The sequence below is a fragment of the Rousettus aegyptiacus genome, unplaced genomic scaffold (genome assembly GCF_014176215.1).
Source record: "Rousettus aegyptiacus isolate mRouAeg1 unplaced genomic scaffold, mRouAeg1.p scaffold_m13_p_2, whole genome shotgun sequence".
Classification (NCBI taxonomy): domain Eukaryota; kingdom Metazoa; phylum Chordata; class Mammalia; order Chiroptera; family Pteropodidae; genus Rousettus; species Rousettus aegyptiacus.
Genome location: NW_023416295.1, coordinates 47,494,778 through 47,510,795, shown reverse-complemented (window position 1 = coordinate 47,510,795; position 16,018 = coordinate 47,494,778). Strand labels below are relative to the sequence as shown.

The window sequence follows — 16,018 nt, the reverse complement described above, 5'->3', positions numbered from 1 at the left end:
CTTCAAATCACCCCCCAATTCCTTTCTCTCACCCTGTATCCAATCTGTCAAGAAATTCTGTTGAATCTAGCTTTAAGGTATACCCAGGATGTAGACGTTTGTCACCCACACTGTCGCCACCCTGAGTTGAGCCACTGTCATATCTTACCTGGATTATGGCAGTAACTCACTACTGGTCTTTCTGTTTCTACCCTTGCCTTCATTTATTTAGTTCTCAACACAACAGCCAGACTGATCTTTGAGAAATGTAGGTCAGATCATGTCATTCTTTTGCTCAAAACCAATTTCACTCAGAGTAAAAGCCAAAGTCCTTATAATGTCCTATAAGGCCCTACTCACAGTACTTAACACATTCTAACACACTGAATGATTACAGTACTTAACACATTCTAACACACTGAATGATTTATTTATTTATCGTGTTTATTTTCTGTTGCTCATTTCCCCAATAGAATGTTAAGTTCCACAAGGAGAAGGATTTTTGTTTGTGTTGTTTCCTGGTGTATCCCAAGCACCTAGAATAATGCCTGGCATATGATAAGCATTCAATAAAGATTTTTGAATGAATGAATGAATGAAAAGTAGCTAGTTCATGATGATACAGTAGTTATTAACAATGAATCTTTATAAATCAAATAACATGTTAAAATGCATAAAGCAAGAGCTGTTAGAAGTAAAAGGAAAAAATGGGAAAAGCTACAATCATAGTGGGAAACTTTAGCATTATTCTAATTCAGCAGTTTAAGTAGTCATAATAAGGTTACTGAAGTTCAGAATGTTGAAATTAGTAATTTTTATTTAATATTAAGTTTGATACCTTGTATTACAGGTTTTTTTTTTTTACAAATATACATGAAGTAGGATAAAACTTGATAAGTTATACCACTAAAAACTTCAGTAAATTCTAGAAAGAAAAATTGTGTAAACTGCATTCTGTCATCACAAAGCAATAGCGCATGAATTAATGGGGAGCGAGACCCGACCCCAGTGTTAGAGAAACACGAAAAGCACCTAGGTGGTGGGGGAAACGCCATTAAAACTGCACTCGACTTGGAATACTCAGTTCTTGTTCTCCATGAGTTCATAGTCCTTTATGGAAATCAGACACGTAAATCAATTATTACAATAGAGTAGGATAGATGCACAGAGGTAAGCAACCAGTGCAATGGGATTATCACAGGAGGACAAGACTGGGCTGGGTCCTCCAGTGCAAGGAGAGCCTGGTGAGATGAAGGAGTCTAGAGGCAGAGACGGCTTCTTGTCCAAGGGCAGGGAGAGTAGTGAGGGCTTTGTGGGCCTCTGCCATGACAGGTGACCAGGGTGAGAGCTAGGAAGTAGCCAGAGGGGAGGTTGGAGATAGCTACTTTCAGCAGTAGAATATACAGGACTTAGGGACCACCTGAATGGGACAGCTGAGGCATGTGTGTGAGAAGGGGTGAAGATTCCAGACTCCTACTCCCTTAGGGTTGGAAGAAATGATAGATGTGCTTGCAAATGATAGTTTTTCAGGTGGGAGAAAGGACAGCAAATTGAAGAAGCTCTTCATTCCCCAATGATTTCTATTTCTTTCTGTACATTTTTGCAGAGATTAGAGATAACATGAGGTAGGGCCTTGGGAAATAGGAGAGAAAATTGATAAGGGATAATAGAAGAATTGTCCTACACTGTTGAGATCCAAGTGAAATTAGAGACAGTCTGTTTGTAGTGTCCCCATTTATTGCTACTGTGTGATTTTCTCCAAATGGGCATCATCTTGTGTGTGTAAAAGAATGAGGATAGATAGTTGGATTGATTGGAATTTTCCAGATGGGTGCTCAGGAAAGACCAGGGAGTAAGAGAAGTGGGGTTTGGCAACAGGGGGATTAAATTAATGAATTCTTGAGCTGACTCTACACCGGAAGTTTCCCAAGGACATGGACCTTGTGTATATAGCTGTTTCTGGGTCCATTATTATTACAATGAATAATCTAGAATATAGAAGTAAAAAGAGAAGAGGCTGGTAGTTTGGGAGGGTGGTGGGGAGGAGTTGGCCTAAGATGAGAATTCTCAGCAAGGTCAAATATAGTGGGAATGAAGAGAGAGAACTGAAAGGTTTGGGGGCAGCAGGCTGGAGACTTCTGAACTGAGTTCTGTAGTTCTTAGTTTAATTGGAGAAAGAAGCCTCATACATATAACAATGCAAAACAGTATAATAGTGCTCTAGGAATAAGAGGAAGGAAAGATAATTTGGGGCTGGAGTGATCACAGAAGAAATGAGAGTTGAATTGGGCCTTGAAGACTGAGTAAGATGGTCAGCAGAGAGGCTGAGCAGTGGGGGAGGTGACATTCCTAAGGGGATTAGACAGGGCAATGGCGGGAAAACCATATGGATATAGGAAAAGTCAAGACATGTTTAGAGGGCTTTGGAATGGTGGGCTTGGCTGGACCTGAGAGTTTGTGTGGGGGAGTTTTAGGAGACAAAGATTAATAATACAGGTTAGGGCCAGGTCATGGAAAACCTTGAAGGCCAGTTTAGGGTTTATCCTATAGGCAGCAGAAACCACTGAAGTTTTTGACAAAAAAGTGAAATGGTGTCTCCATTTTAATCTGCTGTTGGTGATGTTCTGGAGGTATTGGACAGGGAAAACCATTGTAGTCAGTTAGGAGGTGGTGGCAGAAACAAAGTGATAGGGGCTTGAATTGGTGCCATGACTGCAGGATGGGAAGGGAGAGATGGATGCAATGATACACAGGCAAAATAATCAGGACCCAGTAGTTGGAAAGGGGTCCCGAGGAAGGAGAGGAGCTGCCAAAGCAGAAGAGAAGGGGTCAGCAGAAACGGATAGCCTAGTCAGATGGAGTCTCAGGAGGACGTTTCAGGATGATTCCATAAAGGTCAGTGAATTTGGCCACTAGGAAAGCCTAATGACATGGACCAAAATTTTAGCGGTGGAAGGAACAGATGAAAAGTGATGGTGGTGACTGTAAAGAAGTATGTGGGTTTTTGGTTCTTTTTAAATAACAGCTTTATTGAGATGTAATTCATAGACCATACAATTCACTTATTTACAGTGTACAATTCGATGGTATTTAGTATATTCACAGAGTTATGCGACCATTACCACAATCAATTTTATATTTCATCGCCCCCAAAATAAACTTTTTACTCATTAACAATAACTCTCCAAACCCTCATCCCCGCTAGTCCTCAGTAACTACTAATCTACTTTCTGTCTCTATAGGTTTCCTATTCTGGATATTTCAGATAAATAGACTTACTATTTCAGATAAATAGACTTACACAATATGTGGTCTTTTGTGATTGCCTCCTTTCACTTAGCATGATGTTTTCAAGGTTCATCTGTGTTGTAGGATGTATGAGTACTTCATCCCCTTTTATTGCCAAATAAGATTTCATTGTATGGATACATCACATTTTGTTTATCTATTCACCAATTGTTGGACATTTGGATTATTTCCACTTTTTTGGCTTTTATGAATAATGCCGCTGTGAACATTTATGTACAAGTTTTGTGTAGATGTATGTTTTATTTGTTTTTAAATAGAGTCCCCGGCTATGTTTACAAGCAGAGGAAAGAAAGGAAATTGGTAAGGAATAAGGACCACTGGAAGTCCTGGAGATCAGGGGTATTCAGGGAGAGAGCGCAGACCTGAAAGAGGTGGGAAAGAACAGGAGGAGGAGAAGGGGGGAACGTGTCTCTACCTCTAAGACAGGAGTGAAGGAAGAGTGGCAATTTCTTTTTCTAGGACTGAAAATACTTTAAAAAACATATTTTCTGACTATAGAAGTATTACAAAGGCTATATAACAGTGGCTACGATTGTGGTTTGAATCTTGATACTGCTGCTTACCAGTTGCACAACTTTGAACATGTTAGTTAACCTATTTAAGCTTTGATTTCTTCACTTTTAAAATAGGGACCAGACAAGTAACTACCTTAGTGGGCTATTATGAGAATTAAAGAAATATTGCCTGTGCAGCTATATTAGTTACCTATCGCTGTGTATCAGATTACCCCAAACAGCAAAACCTTACTATGTCACAATTTCTGAGGGTCAGGTATCTGGACATGGGTTAGCTGGGCATCTCTGGCTCACGGTCTCTCATGAAGTTGCAGTTGAGCTGTTGGCTGGAGCTGCAGTCATCTCAAACTTTGACTGAGGCTGGAAGATCCTCTTCCAAGCTCATGCCCATGGCTTTTGGCAGGCCTCAGTTCCTTGTGGAGACTTCACTTTCTTGCCACCTGTGTTTCTCTATAGGACTGGTGATCTGAGAGAGAACCAGAGTACCAACAACAGAAAACAATCTTTTTTAACCTAGCCTCAGAATTGACTTCCCTGCCATGTGCTATGGATCACACGGACCAGCACAGTGTGGGAGACCAGGGTGTGTGAATGGCAGGAGGCTGGGTCATTGGAGACCATCTTGGAGGCTGGCTGCTACAACAGCTTTTAGCACAGTGCACAACACAAAATAAGCCATTGATAACTATTCATAGTGTTACTATTATGACATAGAAATGTATAAAGGAGAAAGTAAAAGTTACCCATGGTCTCATCATAGACATTTAAAAATGATTTTCCCCCTTAAGGAGGGCTACTAGTAATATAGTCATGATTTTTAAAAGTTTCTACCCATCCATAAAACAAAGCTTATTAATTACCAAAATATTAACTTAGAAAAATTAACTTCTGAAATCCTTTTATCTCTCACATTTGGAGCCTCTATTTCACACTTTTGCTTATTCTTCTATTCAGCATTGTGATAATTCTGAATTTGGGGCAGCACATATCCTGTCTCTGTCATCAGTGAGATTATGATTTTCCTGTAAGATCAAACAGAAATAGGTCAGGGATAAAAAGAACACCCTCTCCATACTCTGCACCAACTGCTAAAATCCAGCCCCTCTAGGAATTGCTATTTCAAAAGACAGCTCCTCTCTGTGGTCTTGTCATTTCTCTCCTACTTTATGCTCTGTGAATAGCAGCTATTCAGGGCATCGCTGAGCGCAGGGAAGCTGCAGTCAGGGAAGTGAGTGAGCGATACAGCAGAAGGCTGGGGCATTAGGGAGGTGCTGTTCTCAGGTGATACAGTGAGTAAGTGTGAGACACAACAAACAGCTAGATAGCAGTATGATTGCCTGTTGAGAAGTGTGAGAAAGATTATCAATTACCTAGATTAAAAAAATGAAAGCGCTTGGATGTTTCTTTCACTAGTCACTTTTCAACAAAGCCTTTTAACTCAGGGGACAAGGAGACAATGCACATTAAAAAAAAAAAAAAAAATTACAGCTGCCCAGGAGTCTTACTTGCTCTAGCTTCTTTTATAAGGGTCAGAATAATTTTCTAATATTGTTTTCTACTTTAATGTTATTGCTTTAATCATTTGACTATCACCAAGTCCTTCAGGCAATAGGAAGTGATTGAAGATTTAATGAGACTCATATTGCTTATACTTAAATGTTGATGACTTCCTGCATGCATATTAATCATTTCTGACCTTGATCTTAAATTCCTTCCCAATACAAATTCCCATCAAGCATAACTACTAGATGCCTCAATGTTCACCACATACCTGGTTTGTTTCCAAAAGTATAACTATAATGTTCAGTGTATGTCAGATTTTTCAGTAACCTTGTCTGATTTGTCTTCCAGTTCTTACTTGGACTGTAAATCTAGAAAATTTAGAGAGAAAAATCAGCAACTCTAACAGGGGGTTTAGCCTAGTTTAAAAGGCTATTCTGTTCAGTAGACCTTGAACATGCCTTAATTGGTTGTCTAGGTCAGTATGTCCAACTGGCAACTCTCAGACCACAGAGTGTTTCTGTGTGCGCTCCTGCTGTCGAGCAGCAGGACTCGGCCTGTCCTCTGCTTTGGCGGCCCCAGCCTTTAGTTCAGCCCACCCCCTCCTGCCACAGAGGCCTGGGAAACCCTGGCTGGCCACCTGGTCTCCTCGTGCCCAGCATCCATGCATCTGCACCCCCACCCTTGACCCAATTATCTTCTCAGCCACCTTGGCAGATTTCCTGACCAACAGCCCTTTCCAGAAGTAGGACCCAGGACAGCAGTTGTTGGAGTGCGTGAGAGGAGAGGTGAGAGGGCCAAGAAGTCTGAGGGGAGACAGACCTGAGAACGAAACGAGTGTGAGAGAGGGGAGGAAAGGATCACATCAGTTGAACAGAAAATAAGTATGCAAGAACTTGTAGGTGAGGAGGTATGTATACACAGAGACAGAATGTGAGTGGAAGGAAGTAGGTAAGCAGTGAAGGAGCTTGTGTATGGTGAAGCCAGTCACCAAGATGAGAAACAAAAGAGGTAAATGTGCGTGTGAAAGAGGCCACATGTGAGAGATGAGAAGAGAGAACAGATAGCAAAACAGCAGCTCTGCTTGGCAGAACATGACTACGGGCACATGCATCATTGGGATCAGGGTCTGACAAAGCATTTTTTTTCAGATTTGTGAATGTATTTATAACGACAACAAAAAAAAATGTTGTTATAAAAAAGTTAAACCACAAATAGATATACCCATAAGAGAGTACATTACACTGAAGTTATTTTAAGATGTCCCAAATGTGTAGTCATTTGATTCAGAAGCGCAGCCTGCTTGCTGACATGTTGATTGTTTAAAAATGTGGCTCATCTCAGCCAAGAAGTTGGACAGTGTTGATTTTGCTGACTTAAATGTTTACCATTTTTTAAAAAACAAATAAATGGATAATTTTTTTTGAGTTAGATAATCTATTGATATCATTTAACTGAATAAGTGGGGAAATACTCATTTTGAGAAGTAGATTTTTCATAATTAATGATCAAAATCAGGGAATGCAGTTAGTATTAATACGATGGCCAGGGGAGGGAGGGAGCAATTGGAGGGATTGTTTTATGAACAATATAGATGTCTAACCAATGTACTGTATACTTGAAACTAATTTAAATAAATGAATTTATTTTTAAAAAGAAATTTAAAAATTTTTTCTTTTAAAAACAATTTTCTTAATATAACCAGAAAATTTCACACTTTTTAACTCAGTTATTTAATTAATTTCTAGAATTCTATATTCAGAAAATAGCCAGAGAGGCAAACAAAGACTTAGTTTCAAGGGTGTCTGTTACAGTGTCGCTTATAATCAGGAAACTGGAAACACCCTAAATGTCCAATAAAATAGAGGAATAATTAAGTAAATTCTGATATATCCATTAGATGAGAGCGTCTGTTATACAGTCATTAAACTGCTTCCTCCAATTCCTTGCAGTCAGGTGGTTTTTTAAAAGTGTATTGGAACATTTCATTCCCTCTTAAAACCCTTCCTTGGCTTCCCATTGCACTACCATGAAAATCCTGATCTCCACAGCCCACTGGCCTTGTCTTTACCCCCAACTCTCCAGTCCTCCACTCCTGTCTACTGGCCTTCTTTTCAGGTGCTCTAATTCTCTAAGGCTTTTCCTCACACTTGAACTGCTCTTCTCCAGGTCTTCATTGGCTAATTTTTGCTTGTTCTTGAGGTCTTAGCTTCATCAGAGGGATTTCCCAACCCTCCCTCTACAACCCACACACTCTACCTCCTACTGTACGCTCTCACTGTGTTCTGTACTCACTTCATAACACATATCACATGTTAATATCATGTTCTTTTTTTTTTTTTGGTTGGTCTTTTAATGCCCAGGTTCCCTCCGGACTTTGTTGTTTTGCTCTCCTTTCTGAGAGAGAACCTCAAGTTTATTATCTGCCCCTCCAATTGAGGTTGTCATTTCTGTTATAATATTTTTAATCTCTAAGAATCTGTTTTGCTTCCTGAAAGTTTTTAAAAACAGCATTTTGTTCTTATTGCATGGTTGCAGTATTTTTTTTTTAGTATATTATTAATAGTGTTCTAGAAATTTTCTTCTCTGTATATTGTTTCCTCTAAGTTACTTTCTTTCTTTTGTTTGATATTTATCTATCATATAAGAGGCTTTCTCAGATATCTGGAAATACATTGTTGTTTGTTTCTAAATAAGAGTAGGGGATTTTAAAAGCCCAAGGGCTCATGAAAGATAAGGAAAGATCAAGAAACTGTCACAAGATTGTAGAAGACTAAGAATATTTAACTAATCACATTAAGGAATACTGGGCTGGATCCTGGAATAGAGGAAAAGGCATTAGTGGAAAACCAGTGCAATTCAAATAAGATCCATACTTCAGGTAGTAATACTCTACTAATGTCGATTTCCTAGTTTTGATGATAAAATCATGATTTTGTAAAATGTTAACATTAGGATAAGCTGGCCGAGGGATATATTGGAACTATCTGTACCTTTGTTTACCTTTGTACTATTTTCTGTAAGCATAAAATTATTTCAAAATCAAAGTAAAAACAAGACTAACAGTGGAAGCTCTGCACAAGTGAGGTGGGGAGCAGATTACTATGAGTCAGCTCTAAACTGTGAAGCAATCTGATTGGGCCATTATCCTGGGGAATCTCTTCTCAATATCTTTAGGTCATTCTTCCTAGGCTATTCAGAGTTCCCAAAGCAGGTTCTACTAATCTCCTGCTTGAAAGGTGAAGGCCTTTCTGCCAACATTCTGGAAGCTAAGTGAGAGGGCTGGAATTGGGGAGTGGATCTCAGCATCCAAGTATGTAACTGTTCACTTAATCCCCTATATTCATCATAGTACTCCACTCTCAACTTTTTCCGGTATTCTCCAGTCAGAGACCTCTTTTATTCTCTCGTGAGAATAGTTCCTTTGCCAGAAGGGTAGAGGGGCAGTCATTCCAATTTGTAGAGTGTGAGATCTGGGGACTTAGCTGTCTAAAAACAGTTTTTCAACCACTCTTCCTTATTTAGGCTCAACTTCATCCTTCTATCTACACAAGCCTGGCGCCACCAGTTGGCTCCCGGAAATTCTCACCACTATCACCTCCTGAACAGGACTGTTTTCTTTGTTCCACTAAGCCATTTACGTCCCATCATCTGCTTTTCAGCTTCCAGTCTTCCTCCCACTTGCCTTGGTCTCCTCTCCTAGTCTCTCTGATCTTACGGGTTCATGGCTTAATCTACAAGAGGAACAATAAAAGTAGATGATACATGTTCTGTTTACCATCTTTTTAAACAAAAGTTATTAGAAAATGTGTGCATGTGGGAAATAAAAGGGACTTTCATGCCACAATAGCAAAGGTGATCGACTTGGCTTCATGTCTCTTGACAAATTTATGAGAACATAAGGACTGAATTGCAGTCAGGGTTTTAAGGATAATTCGTTATATTAAGATACAACAAATAAGGTTATTGTATCTTTCCTTTATCTGTAATAAGAGGCTCTCTTAAGAGACATTTCCAAGTAGTGTAGAGGCAGGAACACAAGACTAAGTAAGGAATGGTAACTTCAGCTCTGGATGTAACTTAACATGTGGCCTTAACAGGTGTTTTAGTTGGGAGCCTATGGCTTCAGCTGCCACTCCCTTCTGATCGATCGATCTATCATCTATCTATCTATCTATCTATCTATCTATCTATCTATCTATCTATCTATCTATCTTTTATCTATCAAAATATCTATTCATTCCCCAAAGCTTTAGAGCTACAGATTAGGCTGTCAATAATGGTTCCAAACTTCAGTGTGCAGTAGAATTACCAGGAGGGCTTGTTGAAATACAGTGAGCTCCACTCAACTCCCAAAATTTGTATTTCTCATCGGTTTCCAAGTGATGCAACAGTGAAGAATCACATTTTGAGAACCATTGCAATGTCAGCATGTCCAAAATGGAGTTCATCATCTTTGACTGAAAAGTCTGCTTCTCTTCTTTTCTTTGGGTTAATAACTCCAGCATTCATCCAGGGTCCCAGGCCAGAAACATGAGGAAAGGGACTTCTCCATCCAACTCACCCCATACACAGCTACCGTAGATGCTGTAGATACTGCCTTCTAGGTGACTTTCCAGTCAGGCCCACATCACTTGTCCCCTTCTGTACTACAATAATAGCCTTTTCCTTTATCTCCTTTCCTCTAATTTGCCTCCAACTGTAGCCCATTCATTCACCAGATATTTCTAAAATTTAAATATGATTATGATTTTTATTTGCCCAAGTCTTTAATGTCTTCCCCAAGTTTTTAAGATAAAATTTAAACTCTTTATTCTAGAACACAAAGCTCTTTATATTTTGAATCTCAACTTGCCTCTCAAATCTGTGGCAGGCATCCTTCCTTCAGGCCATAGCACCTATAGATTTCAGAGACTACTCTCTATGTAAAATGCATATGCCACTGCTGATCTTCATCTAGCAACACATATCTGCTTAAACTTTAGAATTTAGCTCAAGTACACCTGGATTTAGATGCACCATTTTTGGGGTCCAGCAGCATCCAGATCGCACCTCTAGTACTGTATTATAATTGTTAATTAGTTTGTCGTTTTTTCCCTTCTAGACAGCCAATTACTTAAACATAGGGATTCTGAGTCAGTAGATCCAGTGGAGTGGGGCCTGAATCTGCATGTTCATCGAGCTCCTTGGGGGGTTCTAAAGTCTCACACCTCAGTTTTAACTGGTCTCTAAGGTCTCTTTCAACTTCAAAATATCAAGGCTTTCCTGCTTAGATTTTAACTGCAATTTGGAGGGGTGGGGGAAGGGGGTAACTTTTAGGTAGTTGATTAAAACTCGCCAAAAAAGCATATATAATCTTCTTTCATGCCCACAGTAAGATAGCTTATTATACTAAGTAGATAAGTAGAAATGAGATAAATATCCTTTCTTTTAAGAGTGTTTCTTTCATTTCTTTAACTTTAATTTATTAACTCTTACGGCTATTTATTGAGGGTTTGCTGTATGCCAGACACACTGTTCTAGTTGTTTGGAGTGCATCAAGGAGCAAATCAGCAAAAATTCCCACCCTCAAGGAGCTTGCATTTATGGGCAATAAGCACATACAAAAAGTAAAACACAGAGTATTTTAGAAGGTAATAAGTGCTGTGGAAAATGAAGTGGGGGTGCTTTGTATTACTTTGTCAAGACTTAGTAATAAATTACTAGAGATAGTAATGTATTTAATTTGAGCTATTTAAATAACTGTACTTTAAATGGCAGACCTTGTTAACCTGCGCCCAATCAGAAGAGAGCTTGGGATTTGCAAAATCCAAGTTTAGTTTTCTTTGATAAAATTGACAATAACCGGCTTTCCCGTTACGTCAGTAGAAGAGAAATAGGTTAGGGAATTGCTTCCAAAGAGTCCTAAGTAAATTATATGAGCTAAATTTTTTACTACTATAAATGAAAAGGAAAATAGAATTAAGCCATAAACCAGCAAGAAGTTCGTGTTTTATATTAATCTATGTGGCTGATTTAATTTTATTATTTGGAAAAAAAAAAAACCTTTTTCCAAAACCTCTTTTCTTATTTCCCAGCTTTCCCATTTTAATTTTTTGTTTGTTTGGAGTTTTTAAAATTAAGTTTATTGGGGTAACATTGGTTAATACAATTATATAATTTTCAGGTGTATGTTATTTCATAATTTGACATCTATGTATTTTATTGTGTGATTACCACCTAGAGTGGATTTTCATATTTAGGTGACAAGTATCAGTCCATTTAGAATTTATATGAAAACCTCATGGTATGAATGAGGAAGCAAGCACAAGATGTCAGCTTTTCCTATCTGGGGTGCTCAGAAATAAGAGAAAACAGGCTGGTTCTGTGAGGGGAAATCACATCTCCATCTTTACTTTCAAAGAATCAAATCAAAAGATCTAAGGTTTCAATGTGAACAGTCTTAAAAATCAAATTAATATCACTTGCAGATTAAGCTAAAAGAGTGATAAGTATTGTTTTGCACAGCAGTTGAAATTGTTTTCAAAATCCTACCAAAATAAAAGACTTTCCTTGCTCCCCTAAAAAACTAGAACTTTGTGGTAATTCTGATGACTGTGAGTTCCTGTAGGGTGTTTACACAAAGGTACTTACAAATGAAGAGTCATTTTTAGAGCAATTAGAGAAGGGCTAGACAGAGAATAGCCAGCTCAGGGACCTGGCAGGTCGAGGTTAAGGTTTATTGACAGGACAGGGTCAGGCGTCTGCTCCTCCACCATTGCCCTCATACCTGCCCTCCAGATACACCCAAGACCTCTCCAGGCCTCTGCTCCCTGCAATAGGCTAACCACCCCCCACCCCCAGCAGAATGTAGAGAAGAGAAAAAAGAAGAGGGGGAGTTCTCCTGAACAGTATTGAAATGCAAGTTTGAAACTATTTTTGTATATTTTTCTGGCCCAGATGTTGTGTCACTTTAGGAAGAAGAAATTTTAAAACATAAGAATTGTCTGTTCTTTCAACTCTGTAGTTTTCAGTTATTGCATCCTGAAGAAAGAAATTGCCAGGCCTAAGTAGTCTTTTAATTTCATTTTTCAGTTTTGAGTTACAGGTTTCTGGCAAGCTCCCTAACCACTACTGTTACCTGGTGGCGCCTATATTTCATCAAATTTAGACATGCAGACTACCTGGATCCAGGCCCAGATGAACTATTGTGACTGATAAACATGATCCCACTCTGCCCCCTTGCATGCTCCTGCTTTTCCCTTTAAGGGAATCTAAGACTTTGAGCCCCTGGGTCCCCAAGGGAGTTAAAGAAAAATGTGTTCCGGTATTCAGCATTCGCGTTTGCTCTGTGGTTTTCTGTGCTGCATCTCTGCTTGCCCAGAGGCTGGTGAACATCCCAGCAGCGTTCCCGCTTTCCCCATGTTGGCAATTAATGCAGGGAAAATTTTTTGTTTTTAATAAAAACAAGCAGAGACATCTATCAGTACCCACAGTCAAGGCAGAATTTGTTTGACATCTTGTGATTGCTGCTTACAAAAAGAATGACAGCAGTTATTAAACAAATAAGAAAAAAGATGCTGTTTATTGGTAGTTTTCAGGTATTCTAAGAATATCTTCATAACATCACTGCATTTGCTTGCATGAGTAAAAAAATATATCTGGGTTGTATTAGATTTAGAATAATAATAAAAATTTAAATATTAAGCAAATGTATTATTTTTAGCTGTGTAATATACTAGGGGCGTTTCCTTCCATTAGGATATATTTCGAACATTTGTTTTTATGATTGCAGGGGGAGTATTAACATTCAATGTAATTAAACTTAATTGCATTTCCTATGTGAATTATTTTTAGTCTCTTTTTAAAATGCATTTATGATTCTTTTCCTTTATAGTAGCTATTCCTTTAGGTTTGCCTGGATAAAAGATTATAGAAAAATTATCTATTTGCTTGGAAACAGAAATTACAAACTTGATTTTAATTTAATTTAGAAGTGACATGAAATTTTGAAATGAAGTTTTGGTATATAGTCAAATGGGAAAAGCATGAAACTCGTCAGGGTTTGGCATTTTTATTCTCATGTCATGTTCATGTGATCTAAGAAAAGTAATTAATCTCTCTGTGGCCTAAGGTGATGGGAAACGACATGGCCTTCTGACACACAACCTTCACGAATGGCAAGCAGGTGACCTGCTGCTATATGCCTTATACTAGATGATGTGGAAGCATAAGGTCACCTGTTTCCATAGGTACTGGGTAAAGGTGGGGTTTGCTGGGTAGAGAGGAGAGGAAACTTCCCAAGATGTTGGTAATAATCTGTATCTTGATAGGTGTTTGGTTACACAGGTGTATGCTTTTGTCAGAACTCATCAAATGATATGCTTAAGATTTGTGTATATCATAGTGTAGAAATTTTACTCAAAACACACTAAAAAGGAACTCTAAACACATTGAAGTTTGGTTAATGATATGTGTGTTGAAATATAGGAGAGGGATTACTGATCTTTGAAACTTACTTTGCAATGTATGTGCAAAAGAAAAGATGGATGCTGGAATGTTTAGAAATGGGGTAAAGAGCAAATATAGTAAGATGCTAATTATAGAATCTAGGTGGTATGCTTGTTTACCATAAAAATCTTTGAATATTTTTGTATGTTTAAAAATTTTCATAAAATGTTGGGGGGGGGGAATGAAGGTGCTGGTTTTTGTTCATTAAAGGATCTGTGTACCTCCATTTTTAATTCAAAACCAAACCTCTTGGATTAATACCGAAGAGGGGGAGGGGTGTGAATGTAGCCAGTTAGATAAATAGAAAAATGTGCCACCTTGTACTTTCTCTAGTTACCTTTGGAAAGGCCATTACCAAACATAGAAGCCAAGGATGTTCTTACAAATAAGAAGAGCTCTGAGAAACCCAAACCATGTAGCCCGACCAGTGACCTCTCTGGGCAGATAAAAGTTGGCTTCCAGAACCCTCATGATGGGAAACGACATGGCCTTCTGACACACAACCTTCACGAATGGCAAGCAGGTGACCTGCTGCTATATGCCTTATACTAAGGCCCTATCGAATGAAAATGGGCTTTCGGTTTTCAGCCAAATTCCAGTGATTTGGCCATAAACACCTCCACTTTTATCAGAATGCCAAGCTATCTCTTACATCCTGATAGAGTTCTCTTTTTAAAGATATCTTATATGGGACCCCTACAATAATGTGTGTGTGTGTGTGCGCTAATCATGAAGCTTCAAAGGAGTAAATTGGTTCTGGTGTAATCTGAACCAAATTTTTAAAAGCTAATGAAAATATATTTTAAACCATGTTGCTTAGTTTTTGTTGAACAATAAATTGGAAAGCCAAGATTGTAGAGGCACAAGGATCTCAATTCTTTCCAAGTCTCAAAGTGAACTCTGATCTGTTCATTTGTCTTCATCCTTTGGTTTCCTCATTTGGAAAATGAGAAATGAAGCTAACACAAAATGCCCAGTCAGTGGTTCTTAAACTTTAGTATTTATAAGAATCATTTATATAAGAAACTTTAGTGTGTGTAAAAATCATTTCATTTGTTAAAGTAGAGATTCTAGCTCCTGTACTTGGATATTCTGAATCAGTAAGTCTGGAGTAAAGCTCAGAAATCTGTATTTTCATAAACATTCAATGTGATACTGCTGCAGATATTGAACCACTTGAGAACCGGTGTAGATGTGTTTTGATGGGTACTGTGGTAGCTCATAAAATCTTACATTTTTTTTTAGCTTTTCCTTAGGGGAAAAATTTTAAATGTACACGAAAGTAGAGACTAGTATAATGAACCTCCATGGACCCATCCTCCAACTTGAAAATCTTGGTTCACTTCTGTGCTCATCTGCTCCCTATATTCCTCCTCCACAGATCATCTGTGGAAACAGATCTTAGGTATACTATTGCGTCCAAAAATATTTTAGTAGGCAACTCTAAAATGTTAAAATATAAGTACTCTAAAAATACACCATTATTAAACCTTATAAAATTTGGGAATAATTCCTTAGCTTCAAATATGTCAGTTTATAGATTTCCTGAATTTTTTTTTCAGTTTATTTGTTGGAATCAGGAATCAGACACAGTCCACACATTGCATTTGATTGATGTGTCTCTTTAATCTTTTAATATATAGGTTCCCTTTTCTTCTTTTTTTTTTCCCTCTTGTGATTTATTTGTTGAAGAAACCAGGTAATTTGTAGACTTTCTCAGTCTAGATTTTCTGATTGAATCTCAATTATTTCATTTACCATTTTTCTTTCCCCTGTATTTCCTATAAACTCTATCACTTTCATTCTGAAGTTTGATTAAAGTTCTTTTTTTTTTTTTTTGTAAGAATACCTCATGGGTAGTGTCATATACTTCCATCAAGAGGCACATGACTTGTCTCTACTTTTGTCATGTTAGCAGCTATTGAGGATCATTGCCAAGATCCATTTTTTCTTAGGGGCAGCCCCATGTCTTAATTTAGTAAGTAACTCATAGAAAAACCTTCTCCCTCTCATCATGGATTTTCTAAGTGAACCTTTAAAGCTTTCACAGTGAACCCATATCTGCCTACTTAGATATTGTGTTTGCTACAGAAAACAGAAAAGCTTTCTTGCTTTCACATCTTAGTCTCATTTTCACAATACAGTAATCTTGAAAATGTCTTCAACATTTATTTCAGTTCCTGAGACATGTTAAAATGAATAAATGACCACAGAATTCAATATAA

The 16,018-nt window shown here is 38.1% G+C and overlaps 1 protein-coding gene and 1 long non-coding RNA gene across 4 annotated transcripts in view; one reads left to right on the top strand and one right to left on the bottom strand.

The window, feature by feature from the left end:
* METAP1D (methionyl aminopeptidase type 1D, mitochondrial) overlaps nucleotides 1-16,018 on the top strand; it is a 67,744-nt gene that overhangs the window by 8,321 nt on the left and 43,405 nt on the right. The window lies entirely within an intron of this gene.
* The window catches only part of LOC118613790, a 67,552-nt gene continuing 56,256 nt past the window's right edge, over nucleotides 4,723-16,018 (bottom strand). Inside the window, exons 2-3 of the long non-coding RNA XR_004955871.1 lie at nucleotides 5,575-5,674; nucleotides 4,723-4,825 (exon numbers count right to left, since the gene is read on the bottom strand). This is a non-coding gene — a long non-coding RNA (uncharacterized LOC118613790). The remainder of the gene's footprint in view (nucleotides 4,826-5,574; nucleotides 5,675-16,018) is intronic.